The sequence below is a fragment of the Gossypium hirsutum genome, chromosome A02 (genome assembly GCF_007990345.1).
Source record: "Gossypium hirsutum isolate 1008001.06 chromosome A02, Gossypium_hirsutum_v2.1, whole genome shotgun sequence".
Taxonomy (NCBI): domain Eukaryota; kingdom Viridiplantae; phylum Streptophyta; class Magnoliopsida; order Malvales; family Malvaceae; genus Gossypium; species Gossypium hirsutum.
This window is the reverse complement of record NC_053425.1, coordinates 35,860,957-35,877,089: the sequence shown is the minus strand read 5'-3', so window position 1 is coordinate 35,877,089 and position 16,133 is coordinate 35,860,957. Positions and strand designations below refer to the sequence as shown.

General features: G+C 33.0%; 1 pseudogene; it reads left to right on the top strand.

Moving 5' to 3' along the window:
- Positions 1-5,254: 5,254 nt before the first annotated feature.
- The window catches only part of LOC107952244 (immune-associated nucleotide-binding protein 9-like), a 14,546-nt pseudogene continuing 3,667 nt past the window's right edge, over positions 5,255-16,133 (top strand).

Sequence of the window (16,133 nt, the reverse complement as noted above, 5' to 3'; positions counted from 1 at the left end):
TGCCATGTGATTGTGGTTGATTGGGAAGCAAATTGTTTGATTTAGCTCAAGAGCTTAGAGGATCAAAGTTGGATAAGGGAAAGGAAAAAGTGATCGAATAGCCGTTGAAATCGTTCGACAACTTCCGAGGTAAGTTTTAAGTGATTAAACGTTGAGTAAATTCAATCATAATGAGTTGATTTAATAAGATATGATGTGGCCATGATATGTCTTAAACTCAAATGGTAAGTTCATAAGTGTTTGGACTTGGAAATTTAAGAGCAAATTGTAATAATTTGCTTATGACAGCAGCAGTAACGTGATTTTGGAAAATCACTATAAATTGTTGGTGTGGAATTATAGGCTGAATGAAATATGTAATCAAAGCTTAATTAGTCTAGTTTCTTATAAAAGAGACCGTGTAAGCAAAGAAATTTCCTATAAAGAGATATTTGAAGTTGTGTGAGACAGTGTCAGAATGACTCCGAAATCCCCTGTTCTATTTTTAGAAAATCATTATAATTTGTACAAAAACGGTTATAAGATAAAATTTATATGCTTAGACTCCTTAATGAGTATAGTTTCAAATTAAATCAAATAGAACATATTTTGAATTCTGTACAATGAGAAATTTGATTCATAGTGAAAAGTGGTCAGATTAGTCAAACAGTGAAACAGGGGAAACTTTAAGAAAAATCTGGTATTGATTGGCCGAACCTAAAATTCTGAAAATTTTATGGATGGAAGATATATGAGTCTATATTCAGGGAAAATTAACTGCAATTGATTTTGAGTTTTGTAGCTCCAGTTATAAATAATTTAGTGACTATTGCTCAGGAAAACAGCTTGTAGTGAATATGTGAATTTGTTGTAAACATTGATGAAACTATTTGAGTTGCTTATAAGCTATTGCTGAAATTGATGTACAAGATAAATATATATATGCGTGGTAAAGCCGAATGGCTAATGTGAAATATATATGAGATATGTATATGTGGTAAAGCCGAATGGCTAGTGTGAAATATGTATGAGATATGTATATGTGGTAAAGCCGAATGGCTAGTGTGAAATATGTATGAGATATGTATATGTGGTAAAGCCGAATGGCTAATGTGAAATATAAATGAGATATGTATATGTGGTAAAGCCGAATGGCTAGTGTGAAATATGTATGAGATATGTATATGTGGTAAAGCCGAATGGCTAGTGTGAAATATGAAACAGATATGTATATGTCGTAAAGCCGAATGGCTAATGTGAAATATATATAAGATATGTATATGCGGTAAAGCCGAATGGCTAGTGTGAAATATGAATGAGATATGTATATGTGGTAAAGCCGAATGGCTAGTGTGAAATATGTATGAGATATGTATATGTGGTAAAGCCGAATGGCTAGTGTGAAATATGTAGGAGATGTGTGTATATTGTGGCCGAATGACCAAATGTGAAAGGTGTGTATTATTAAATATTTGATGAGGCAAATGAATTACAAATATAACAGTCGATGTGAATGTTGTAACATGTGATTAAATGTACATGAAACCTGGAAATATATTCCGGGTAAGACCTGATGACTACATGTTGAGATTATGTACGGGTAAGACCCGATGACTAAGTGTGGAGATTATGTCCGGGTAAGACTCGATAACTACGTGTGGAGATTTTGTCCGGGTAAGACCCGATAACTACGCGTGGGGACTATTCGAGCTAAAGGTTTTGCTGAAGATTCGAGTAAAGCATAAGATTATACGACTTCATAGTAACAATTGGTAATAAATACGTTCAATGCGTTAAGCTGGTCAGGTATGTATTTTGAGATTATATTTAAGCTTGATTTGGACTAAATCACAAGGTCGTTATGTGATGCATATGTGAGTAAAGCAATAAGACTGTTCTATGATTATTGTGCGTTTGGTCAATGTGGAAAGTTAGGTGAAAATATGTAATGTACCTATGTTTATAAGAGATCACTATCAAGTGAGAATTTATCTGCCTATTATATATGATGAGATGGGCATATTCGGTAAAGTGATGGTATGCCCGAAGGAAGAGTGAAATAAAAATACGAACAACTATGTTATAATTTGATTGTTATCTGTTGACACTACTTAAAACTTACTAAGCATTGTAATGCTTACTCCGTTTACTTTGTTTCCTCTGTTTTATAGATCTCATTTGGAAGCTACAGGCTCGGGGATCGTCAGCAACGAGTCACACTATCACTATCCACTGCTTGTCACTGTTATGTTTTGAATTATTTTATGGCATGTAAAGAATAGACCAGTGGCCGAAGAATATTTTGGTTAATGTATATAAGCCATGCGAAAATGGCATCTTTTGAATGTGTACTTATAGCAGTTAAATTGTATCCCTGACTGTCTTTAGTATTTACCTAAAGAAACGTTCTTTATAAAAAAAATATTCAAAATTTTTACTGTTCGGATATGAGCTTCAAGTCCGATAATGCCCCTTTACCTATTCCGGCGACGGATACGGGATAGGGGTGTTACACACACTGCCATGTAACGTGATCTTGTGTCACACATGGCTGAGACACAAGTCTGTGTCTCTGCTCGTGTGGACAAAAATAGGCCATTTGAATAGCCAATTTGCCACCCCAATTTGGGTCAATCTACAAGCAAAGAAATAAGCATGTACCAAATTTCAAACCAAAACATAAGCCACTCATGACATATCAATTCCAATCAAATACAAACTCATAAGCCTTACCAATCTATATCAAAACATAAATCAAAAGCTTGTCAAAACATTTCTTTCTATACAGCATTCAATTTCATGCTAAAACTTGCCAAAACTTACCAAAATTTACCATTTCCTTTGTCCAACTAAAACATATCAAATATATCATATTGCATCACATATCTTATACAAAAACCATGACATATCCACAACCATACCAAGCCATATCACATGGCTAAATATATATACATCACAAAACATAATCCCACAACTTCTAGCCTATACATGCCATACTTTAATATATACATTTTCAAAGTACCAAAATGAGGTTCGGTAGTGTGGTGATGATCCTTGACGATCCTCAAGCTCACAGTAGCTTCAATATCTATAAAACAATACAAACACACACACAAAGTAAGCTTTCAAAAGCTTAGTAAGTTCGTACCAAAATCATCAACAGTATATAAAATATGAAACACCAACACATAAGTACTTATAAATTCTCAACTCAACTATCAATTTCAAGCCAACATCATCCATATGTTAACACCAATTCAATAAACTTTATATGCATAATACCATCTACCACATAGGTATTATACTTACCTGAACATTCTCGTATTCATTCATTTTATTCTCACCTCTTGTTCGGATATTTTAAGACTTTCTGAAGATTACGAAGGTTTTAAACATCCACACACTTAGTGCTTTAAATATTAGCCGAAGCTACAATAATTCTGCACACTTAGTGCTTTCTCAATTAATTGAACCTATCTCGGTATCGCACACTTAGTGCCTCATATAGCCAAAGCTAGTTTAAATTGCACACTTAGTGCCAAATACCATTGATTTATCATCATATTCATCCAAACTAAATGTATATACAATCTATGTATAAACACAACATCAAAACATACTTATAACATCTTGTTTTACATACGAACTTATCTTGTACTCGAAATTGTCGACTCGGATCATCTACTATATAATCTTCGACTTCCTTCAGTCTAAGTCCAAATTCCTCTTTTCTTGATCTATAAGTATTCAAAATTAACCATTTTATTCACTAAATTATTCAAAACAATCCATAGACACATATTTAAGGCATTTTGCAAACTAGCCCTCACATTTTCACATTTCGACACTTTAGTCCCTAATTCACAAAATCACAAAATACACAAAGTTTTCTTGTACACAAGCTTAGCCGAATTTTCATAGCTCTCATACAAATCCATACATTTCATTTATTTCACATTTTAGTCTCTTAAAATAACATTTTTACAATTTAGCCCAAATTACTCAATTTCATCAAAAATTCAAAGACAACATATGTTAACCCAAAACATATCTTTCATAATTCATCAACTAACATCACAAAGCTCATAGTTTCATCGATGGCATAACTCAAAAGCATCAACAAAATCAGAAATTGAGACATGGGATTGATAGTATACTAAGCAACGATTACAAAAACGTAGAAATTATCAAAAACCTAACAAAACTCATACATTAATCAAGCTTCAACCATAGACGAATGAAAACCTAGCCTTTGGATTTCTTTATTTCAAATTTTCGGTCAAAAATGATGACAATAAGGATGATTTTATGATATGTTTTATTAACATAACTTAATTACTAAATACCAATTTTAACCTTATCTATTTCATTAAAATTCCACTAACTATTGTCCATATTTTTCCATTCATTAAACCAATGGTCTACTTGCATCATAAGGACCCCTCATGTATAAAGCCAAATCAAATAGGCACTTTTAACATCTGCCACACAGCTTTTACATTTTATGCGATTAGGTCCTTTTTATTAAATTAAGCACACAAACATTCAAATTTTCATATGAGACTTTCACACATGCTAATTCACACATCATAAACACAGAAAATAATATTTAAACATTTCTCTGACTCGAATTTGTGGTCTCGAAACCACTATTCTGACTAGGGTCTAAATCGGGCTGTTACACTCAAAGTGAACTCAGAGTTCAATGTACGCATGCCTAAGCCTATTTGTGAGGATTGAGAGGATCAATCAATGAAAGTCACAATGGGGATGAGTAAGAGCGGTGGCCTCTTATGAGTGAGACATACAAATGAGAAATACAATGCAAGTTAGACAATGATGGAAACATAAGACAAGGAAAATGTTCCAAAAGGTAGAATTACATGATAGAGAGAGTAGTTGAGAATCAGCTGAGGCATCAAGACCGTTCCGAGATAAGTCAGTTGAGAATCAGCTGAGGCATCAAGACCGTTCCATAGACGACGTTTCCTCTCTCGGAAAGTGGACTACTTGAAGGAAGGAGCTCTCAGGAGAGAGAGTAAAGAGTAATTTATATAAAGGTGACATTTAATTGAATTGCCCTTTTTAACATTGAGCTGTATTCAAGTAAACAAACAGTCGTAAAAAGAAAAACCCGATTAAGTTTCTTCTTGTCTTTTCGTTTCATTTTACTTCTCTCTCTCTCTCTCTCTCTCTAGATTCTGAAGTGAAATTGTTTGACTGTTCTCTAATTTAACAGGGGAGATTACTGTCTAAAGAAGTGTTTCTAATTTAGCAGGTAATCGCATATGATGGGTGGTGGTAGTGCGGTATATGATGACTGCGAGTTTACCTCGCCTTCTAACGGAGCTAAAACACTGATTTTAGTTGGGCGTACGGGCAATGGAAAAAGCCCAAGCAGTCTTGGCATCAAGTCCTTTACCTCAAAGATTAGCCCGTCTGGGGTAACTAGAACTTGTGAGTTGCAAGACAACAGTGCTCAAATATGGGCAAATTTTTAATGTCATTGATACTCCAGGTATGGTGGAAAGGGTATTCATTTAATCCAAGGTTATCAAGGTTATCAATGCATTTACTATAAAAGACTTATAAAGCATGTCCTTGCAGGGCTTTTTGATGCTTCAGTTGAATCTGAGTTCATTGGAAAAGAAATTGCCAAATGTATCGATCTTGCGAAGGATGGGATACATGCAGTTGCTGTAGTTTTCTCATTAAAGACTCGTTTTTTAGCATAAGAGAAAACTGCATTTCAGTGTTTGGACACTTTGTTTGGAACCAAAATTTTTAGCTACATAATTATAGTGTTCACTAAATGGGGATGCCTTGGAAGAGGACGTAACATTGAAAGATTATTTGGAAGATGGTCCACAACCATTAAAGGTTGTTTCCTAAATTAAATGCAACTTGATTTGTGTAGTTGAAATATAGCGATGGTAAAAATATCCTGAGTACTTGATTCAGATTATATTATATTTTTTTATTCAAAAATTAAAAAAAAATACATTATATAAAAGAGTAAATTGATTTTTTTAATTTTTAAATTTTTTTACTGTTAAAAATTTGTGTGGTACAATGACATATGGGGTATCATATGTACCTTATGTTAACGTAAATGAACTATGAACCAGTTTTTAATGTATATTGAATCTAATATATAAATATTAAATTATTATTTTTTTGAATATAGGGATCAAAATACAATTTAATTTTTAATATAGAGTATTCCATGATACTTGTACTTAAGTAATACATGTCCTTCACTTGAAATCCAATAGGAGGTTCTACTTTTTTGTGGACATCGATTCGTACTCTTTGACAACAAGACTGAAGATAAAACCAAGAGAGTGAAACAAGTTGATGATCTTGTCTCACTTGTGAACATGGTCATAGCGCAGAATAGTGGGCAACCATATTATGATGAGTTGTTTGTGGAACTAAAGGTTAGTCGGGTTTTATTTTAGTTTGTAGGGAATTTAGTATAAAGAACTTATGTGAGTAATTGTACTACAGAGAGGGGCAACTTCATGTGATAAACAAGAAGAGGCTGCTTCTCTAAAAGGCTACATAAAGCAAGAAATATGCAAGGAGCAGAATGAAAGATTATTTGAAAAGCTGCTTATGCGTATTTCTGAGTTGGTAATCCCCCTATCTTCTTCTTAATTTGATGGTTACTGTTTATAGTTTAGTCAAACTTGCAACATAAAGCATAAGTATAAACCCAATTACAGAAGGAAATTAAACCATATATAATGTGACTTTAGAATAATAATAAAAATGTCAGTTTGTAGCCTACTTGTATAACTGCCCCGAAAAGTGAGTAAAACAATAACTTAAAATATTCTTGAGGAGAAAATTAGCTTTCGACATAAATGAAGGCTTGTAACTGTTTACAGAATTATTAGTTAATAATGTTTATCTTATTTGTTTGTTTTACATAAAAAGAAATATTTTAACGACAATTAATAAGTTCACTCAGGTGCCTCATCAACTTACTAGACATCCTTATCATACATTTGCTTTTTTTTTTCGACTATTAGCTTTCATTTCATTCGCTTTTTACTCATGAGTTAGATTAGATTTGAGTCGAGCTTATATAAGATATTTAGATCAATTTTTTAAGTTCGGTCTTAGTATAGCTTAAATTATTTTTTATTTTAAAAAAATATAATGCATTAAAAAAATACTCAAATAAATATTTTCTAACACATTAAAAATTATTTATACTAAAAAAACACTAACATAAATATAATAAATATTTTATTGTATTAAATACAATTTTTAAAATTTTATATTTCAAGTTAGATTATTAATTGAGTTAGGTTTTTTTAGGGTTTTGGATAATAGGTTTTTTTAATACAAATATAATAAATTTAATTATTATTAGATTAGTTATTAGATAATATAAATAATTAATATAATTAATTTTTATAATATTATATATTCAGGTTGGGCTAGATTAAAATAATCTTGCTCAAAGGTTTGACTTACATAAAAAAATGGATCTTAAATTTTACTCAAGCTCATTTTTTAATTTTTATTTTAATTTTGTTAGAACTAAATGACCCGAATCCTTATTTAAATAAAATACAGTGGTAAAATAAAATAAAAATAAAATCCATATAGAACTACACTTCTTTTATTTTATTTTAGAATAACATTTTTAAAATCTTATTAAACTCTATCTATTTATATTGATTAGAATAAGATGTTTTAGTCTTACTAGAATATGGTTTTACAAGCCTATAAATAGACATAATCTATTACTCTTGTATTCATTTGAATTCGACATAGTGAATTTTCTTCTCCTCTGCCTGTGGTTTTTTCTCGAAAGAGTTTCTACGTAAAAATTTGTGTGTTATTTTATTTTATTTTTCACAAATTGGTATTTGAGCTTCCGGATTGTTCATCTCGATCACAGTAATGGCGTTTTTGAAGTATGAAATTCCGCTGTTGGATCGCAACACTAGATTTGTGTTGTGGCAGATTAAGATGCAAGCAGTTCTTACGCAGATAGATCCAGAGGATGCCCTGCTAGGGATAGGTAAGATGCCTTCGACATTAACAAATGAAGAGAAAAAGCCTAAGGATCGAAAGGCATTAGCACAATTACATCTGTATTTGTCTAACGAAATTTTGCAAGATGTGATGAAAGAGAAGACCGCCACTGCATTATGGAAGAGGCTAGAACAAATATGTATATCGAAAACTATAACAAGCAAGCTGCATATGAAGCAGCGCCTTTATGCTCATCGTTTAGAGGAAGGTGCGTCTGTACACGAACACTTAACAGTATTTAAAGAAATTCTCTCAAACTTAGAGGCCATACAGGTTCAGTATGAAAAGGAAGATCTAGGGTTGGTTCTACTCTGTTCGTTGCGCCGTCTGTGACACCCCTAATTTGACCCTAGTCGGAAAGTGGTTTCGGGACCACGAAACCGAGTCATAAAAATAATTAACAGTCATATTCGATGCTGATTATATGTGAATATGAATGTGTGGAAGTTTCATACTTTAATTTTATCATTTGTATGCGAAATTATTAAATAGGACTTGTATGAGAAAATTTAGAAATGTGCTAGGCAAATGCTAAAGTGGCCTATTAATATATGTTGGAAAGTGCTTGTACTTGCATGTCAAATTAGCCAAAGTATAGGTAGTGGCCGGCCATGCTACAAATTATATAATCAAATATGAATTTTCTATTAACTTAATTAGCTAGATGCCATATTATCATGGGTGAATGCAATAAAATAAAGAAAGAATAATTAAAGGAAGGAAATGGGTGAAAGAAACAAAGTCTTCATCCATGTTTCTTCCTAGCCGATTCTAAAGGAAGCAAAGAACAACCATTCGGTGATCTTGAACTCAAGAATAAGGTGAGTAGTTCATGCTAATTCTTGAAATTTTAGTATATTTTGAGTTAGTTCTTAAGTTCCTTGCTTAACCCATGACAAAATTTTGAGTTGGGTAATGTCTTAAGCTTTCGGCCATAGTAGAAATTAAGGGGTTAGATTGTTGTTTTTTTGTGTGGTTATTTGAAGTTTAACTAGTTAATACTTAAGTGTTGGTATTTGTACATGAAATAGATGAATGTGAAATGGTTGAGTTACTTGAACAATTCGGCTTTGTAATTGATTTTTTTAGTATAGACCTTGAGTAATGCTAGACATAGATTTTGGTTTTGATAGTGCTTATATGAGTTTAATTAATTCAATTTTGATAATATAATGATAGCTTAAGATAAACAACATTCGGTTGAATTTTTGTGTTAAATCGAAAATGGATGCTAGTTGAGCTATGAACAATTACTTAATAACGAAGAGAATATAAGCTTAATGCTAAAGTAGCATTCAACCTCGGAGTAAGTTAAATTAGTAGGAAAATAAATTTTGAGATGGAAAATTTTGTGTTTGACTAAAGAAAAGAAATCGTTGAAGAGTGTTTGTGAACATGGTAAGTGAATTCGGTTAGTGAGCAAATGAAATAAAAAAAAAATTGGAATTTGATTTTGTTTTGGGTATGTATGACCAAGTATATTCGGCCACAATAATAATATAATTACATGATGTTATATTATGATTATTGAGCTTATATATGTGGGTGCATGTATATCTAGTAATATAATGATATTTGGCTTTGATAGTCGATTGATAAGTTATTACTTTAATTACAAGAGCATTTGGTGAAAGTAACATTTGTGTATGAACATATATTAGTTATGAAATCGGTAGGTTTAAGACTAATTGTGGTAATGATAATATATTAAAATGAGATGGATATTTGATTACCGAATGTGAATAATAAGTAAACACTATTGATCAGAATATTAAACATCTCTATCTATACTTATTTAGCTCAAGAGCAAGTGGGGTCAAAGTTGGATAAGGGAAAGGAAAAAGTGATCGAATAGCCGTTGAAATCGTTCGACAACATCGAGGTAAGTTCTTAAGTAATTGAGTTTGATTCCTTTGTAAATTTTAAGTTTTAAAACGGGATGAATATGAATTATGTATATACGTTAAGGTCAATGACTTTTCTAAATGGCGGCATATATGATATTATGTTTTAAATATGTGAATGAGAACTTTACAAAGTAAATTGTATAAATCTGCTACGGACAGCAGCAGTAGCGTGTTTTGGAAAAATTACCATAAATTGTGGGAGTTGAGATAAAGGCTGAATAAACCATGTAATTAAAGCTTGATGCGTCTAGTTTCGTATACAAGAAATCGTGTAAGTAAAGGGGTTGCTGATAATGAGATTTTCAAAGTTGTGTGAGGCAGAGTCAGAATGGCTCCGAAATCCCCTGTTCAGTATTCGGAAAATCATTATAAATCGTACAAAAATGATTATAAGATATAATTTTACGCTTAGACTCCTTAATGAGTTTAATTTCAAACAAAATAAACGAAAACACATTTTGAATTCTGTACAATGAGAAATTAAATTCTTAGTGGAGAGTAGTCAGAGTAGTCAAGCAGTAAAATAGGGGAAACTTTGAGAAAAATCTGGTATTGATTGGCCAAACCAAAAATTCTAAAAATTTTGTGGATAGAGGATATACGAGTCTATTTTCATGGAAAATTAGAGGCACATAATTTGGAATTTCGTAACCCCAGTTACAAATAATTTAACGACTGTTGCTCAGGAAAATAGCTTGTAGAGAATTTGTGGTTATGTTGTAAACATGGATAAAACTTGTTTTAGTTGATCATAAGCTATTGATTAAACCCATACTTGAATTCTAAATTGTGATATTATAAAACGATATATGAGTGTTAGATGGATCTTTGATATTAAAATTTGTGAAATTGTAAGTTTATAAGTATTCGAATATGAAATGATAGTATGGCTTGAAATTGAATTATTCATTGGAAAATGATAGATGTAGATTCAGCCAAGACAAAGCGAAAGTATATGTGGTATGTGAAGTATATTTGGATAATTGTGATGTGAATACATGAAAATTTATATTTTGATTTATGATTTTATGTGATGGATGTGAATGTGTATACATGAGCTAAGGCCGAATGGAAAATGTGATGAATGTGAACATGCATTTGTGTGCTAAGGCCGAATGGCAAATGTGATGAATGTGAAGATTTATTTGTGTGCTAAGACCGAATGGAAAATGTGATGAATGTGAACATGCATTTGTGTGATAAGACCGAATGGCCAATGTGATGAATGTGAACATGCATATGTGTGATAAGGCCGAATGGCCAATGTGAAGAATATGAACATGCATATATGTGATAAGGCCGAATGGCCAATGTGATAAATGTGAACATGCATACATGTGATAAGGCAGAATGGCCAATGTGATGAACGTGGATGTGTATATATGTGGGAAAGCCGAATGGTTAATGCGAAATGTGTATGAGATGGATATGTGGTAAAGCCAAATGGCTAATGTGAGATATGTATGAGATGTGTATATATATTGTGGCCAAATGACAAACGGCGGAAGGTGTGTTTTATTAGATATTTGATGAGGTAAATGAATTACAAATATGATAGTCGATGTGAATGTTGTAACATGTGAATAAATATGTATGAAAGTTTATGATGTAAACCCGGGATTAAAGACCGGATGACCATATGTGGTGACTATGTCTGGGTTAAGACCCGCTGACTTCGTGTGGAGATTTCATCTGAGCTAAAGGTCTCGCCGATAATCCGAGTAGAGTTTAAAGCTATAAGACTTCGCAATAAGAATTGCTTATAAATATATTCAATGCGAAAGGTTAAACAGGTATGTACTCCAAGTTTATATGTGAGCTTGATTTAAACTAAATCATAAGGCAGTTATGTGATGCATACGTGAGCAATCTATGAGACTATTCTTATGATTATGTGACATCGGATCAGTGTGAGAGGTTATGTGAAATTATACAATATATCTATGTCACATGAGCTCACTTTTATGTGAAAGTTTATCTGCCTATTGTATATGATGAGATGTGCATATTCGGTAAAGGGATAGTATGCCCGAAGGAAGAGTGAAATAAAAATACGAACAACTATGTTATAATTTGATTATTATCTGTTGACACTGTTTAAAACTTACTAAGCATTGTAATGCTTACTCCGTTTACTTTGTTTCCTCTGTTTTATAGATCTCATTTGGAAGCTACAGGCTCGGGGATCGTCAGCAACTAGTCACACTATCACTATCCACTGCTTGTTACTGTTATGTTTTGAATTATTTTATGGCATGTATAGAATAGACTAGTGGCGGAAGAATATTTTGGTTAATGTATATAAGCCATGCGAAAATGGCATCTTTTGAATGTTTACTTAGAGAAGTTTAAATTTTATCCCTGGCTGTGCTTAGTACTTATTTAAATGAATGATCTTTATTTCAAGAAAAAGTTCAAAATTTTACAGTTTTGACATGAGTTATAAGTCCGGTAATGCCCTTTACCTATTCCGGCGACGGTTACGGGATAAGGGTGTTACACCGTCTTATTCAACCTTTAGAGACACAATTTTATATAGTCGCGAGTCTCTCACAGTTGATGAGGTTTATGATTCTTTGACCTCGTATGGTAAGATGAAGCATCTTGTGGTTAAACATGACTCTCAGGGAGAGGGTCTTATTGTTCGTGAGAGACAAGATCAGAATGGTGATGATGATCATGGAAGGACATAGGAACAGAATCCTCGCGGTAAATCTAAGGGTAGATCAAAATCTTCAAACAAAGGTAAAACTTGTAACTTCTGCAAGAAGAAAGGGCACATTAAATTTGAGTGATATAAGCTACAGAACAAGATTAAAAGGGAGGTTGCGAATCAAAAGGGAAAACAATCAGAAAATTTTGGTGAAGCTGATGTTGTAAAAGACTACAACGATGGTGAACTTCTAGTCGCTTCGGTCATAATTCTAAAGTGAGCGAGGGTGAATACTTGATTCAGGCTGCACCTTCCACATGAGTCTCAATCGGGATTAGTTTATAACTTACGAAACAGTGTCTCAATGTGTTGTTTGATAAGAAATAATACTTCGTGTAAAATCGCAGGTGTTGGAATAATTAAAATTAAGATGTTTGATGGAGTTGTCAGAATACTTAGTGACATACGACATGTTCCAGAATTGAAAAGAAATTTAATTTCGTTGAGTACTCTTGATTCAAAAGGGTACAGATACACAACTAAAAGTAGGGTTTTAAAGATTTCCAAAGGTTCTCTTGTTGTGTTGAAAGGGCAGAGAAAGACTGCCAAGTTATATGTTTTGCAGGGTTCTACTGTTATTGGTGATGCAGCTGTCGCTTCCTCTTCCTTGTCAGATGATGATATTACTAAACTTTGGCATATGCGGCTAGGGCATATGATTGAGAATGGCATGGCAAAATTGAGTAAAAGAGGACTTCTTGATGAGCAAAGAATTTGTAAACTGAATTTCTGTGAGCACTGTGTTTTTGGAAAGCAAAAGAGAGTTCGATTCACCAGAGGAATCCATAACACGAAGGGAACTTTGGAGTATATTTATTCTGACCAGAGTGCTTTCAAGAGGTGGAGCTAATTATATGCTAACCTTTATTGATAATTTTTCCAAAAAAGTTTAGGTGTTCTTCTTAAAGCAGAAAAGCGATATATTTTTCGCATTTAAGTATTGGAAAATTATGACTGAAAAACAAATAGGAAAACAAATAAAATACCTCCGTACAAACAATAGCTTAGAGTTCTGTTCTAATGAGTAATAGATTTTGCAAGTTAGAAGGGATCGTGAGACACTTGACAGTTCGCCATATTCCACAGCAAAATGGCGTTGTAGAACGAATGAACAGAACGATAATGGAGAAGGTTCGATGTATGTTGTCAAATTCCAACTTACCAAAGTCGTTTTAGGCCGAAACAACCTCTACTGCATGTTTTTTGATCAACCGATCCCTATCCGTTGCTATTGAGAAAAAGACTCCGCAAGAGGTATGGTCTGGTAATCCTACAAATTATTCTGATTTAAAGATTTTTGAGTGTCCTGCGAATGCTCATGTTGATAATAAAAAATTGGAACTGAGATCTATTAAATGTGTTTTTCTTGGTTATAAAACTGGTGTAAAAGGGTATAAGTTATGGTGTCCTGAAAATAAAAAATTTATGATTAGCAAAGATGTTGTTTTTGATGAAACTGCTATGCTACCTAACTTATCTCTTAAAGACTCTTCCAATAAAGAAAATCAAAAGCAGGTGGAGCATCAGATTAATACAGAGTCGACTCCTCAAGCCAGTACAAAAATTAAGAATAGAGTTGCTTCTTTACCGCAATACTCTATCGCCAAAATAGAACTAGAAGAAAAATTAAACCTTCAAAGAAGTATGCTGAGGCTGATCTAGTTGCTTATGCTTTAAATGTGACTGAAGATATAGATGCAAATCAAGAGCCATCTAATTATTCTGAGGCGGTTAGCTGTGAAGACTCAGAAAAGTGGATGTTTATTATGCAAGAGGAGATGGAATCACTCTACAAAAACAAAATATGGATCTTGTAAAACTTCCTAAAAGTAAAAAGGTTGTTCGTTGTAAATGGGTGTTTAAAAAAAAAGAAAGCACTCTAGGAGTTGAAGAATCCAAATATAAAGTAAGGCTTGTTGCAAAAGGTTACAGTCAAATTTCAAGAGTGGACTTCACAGATGTGTTCTCCCCAGTTGTTAAACATAGTTCGATTCGATCTTTGCTTGGTAGTGTGGCCATACATGATTTGGAGCTTGAGCAGTTAGATGTAAAATTTGCATTTTTGCAAGGAGAACTTGAGGAGGATATTTACATGCAGCAATAGAGGGTTTTACAGTCTCAAAAAAGAAGACTATGTTTGCTTACTGAAAAAGTCCCTTTACGATTTGAAATAGTCAACAAGACAGTGGTACAAGAGGTTTGATTCCTTTATGACTTCTCATGATTTCAAAGAAGTAGTTTTGACAATTGTGTTTACTTTAAGAAAAACAGTGATGGTTCTTTTGTGTATCTATTTCTTTATGTTGATGACATGTTGATAGCAGCAAAAGATAAAAGAGAGATAAGAAAGGTTAAAGCCCAACTAAGTGAAGAATTGAGATGAAAGATTTAGGACCAGCAAGAAGATACTTGGTATGGCGATTCTCAGAGATAGAAAAGCAAGTAATTGTACCTAAGTCAGAAGGGTACATTGAGAAGTTCTTTGTAGGCAGAGTGCTAAGCTTGTTAGTACTCTTTTAGCAGCCCATTTTAGACTTTTATCAGCTTTGTCTCCACAATCAGATGATGAGATTGAGTACATGTCACATGTTCCATATTCTAGTGCAGTGGGATCTCTTATGTATGTTATGGTTTGTTCACGTCCAGATTTATCATATGCAGTCAGTGCAGTTAGTAGATACATGGTGAATCCGGTAAAAACACTAGAAAGCAGTTCCGTGGATTTTAAGATACTTACGAGGTACTACTGATGTTTGCTTACAGTTGGAAGAACTAGAGATGGAGTCATTGGATATAATGATGTTGATTTTGCTAGAGACCTTGATAGAAGAAGATCTCTCACAGGTTATGTCTTTACATCGGAGGTTGTGCAATCAGTTGGAAAGTCACTTTGCAAACTCAGATGCTTTGTCTACCACTGAAGTTGAGTACATGTCAATTATTGAGGCTTGTAAGAAGCTATCTGGTTGAAAGGACTCTTTAGTGAACTCAATGAAGACCTTCAAATTAGTACTGTATTTTGTGACAGTCAGAGTGCATCTTCCTTACAGAAGATCAAATGTTTTATGAGAAAATAAAACACATTGATATTCGGTATCATTTTGTTCATGATATTATTGCTCGTGGTGATATTGTTGTGAGCAAATTAGTATCATGAAAATCCTGCAGATATGATGACTAAGTCACTTCCTATAACCAATTGTTGCTTATTGGTGGTGCTTGTTGTTCTTAGAGTTTTGGAAGGTGGTTGTGTGAAGTCCGATGAAGACTTGTTCATTGAGAATTCGTGTGAAGTGGAGATTGTTAGAATTAAATGACCCGAAATCCTTATTTAAATAAAATACAGTGGTAAATAAATAAAAGTAAAATCCATATAGAACTACACTTCTTTTTTTTATTTAGAATAAGTTTTTTAACCTTATTATTTTTATTTTATATTTTAGAAAAGTCTTTCGTCTACTTTTAGCTATGGTTTTACA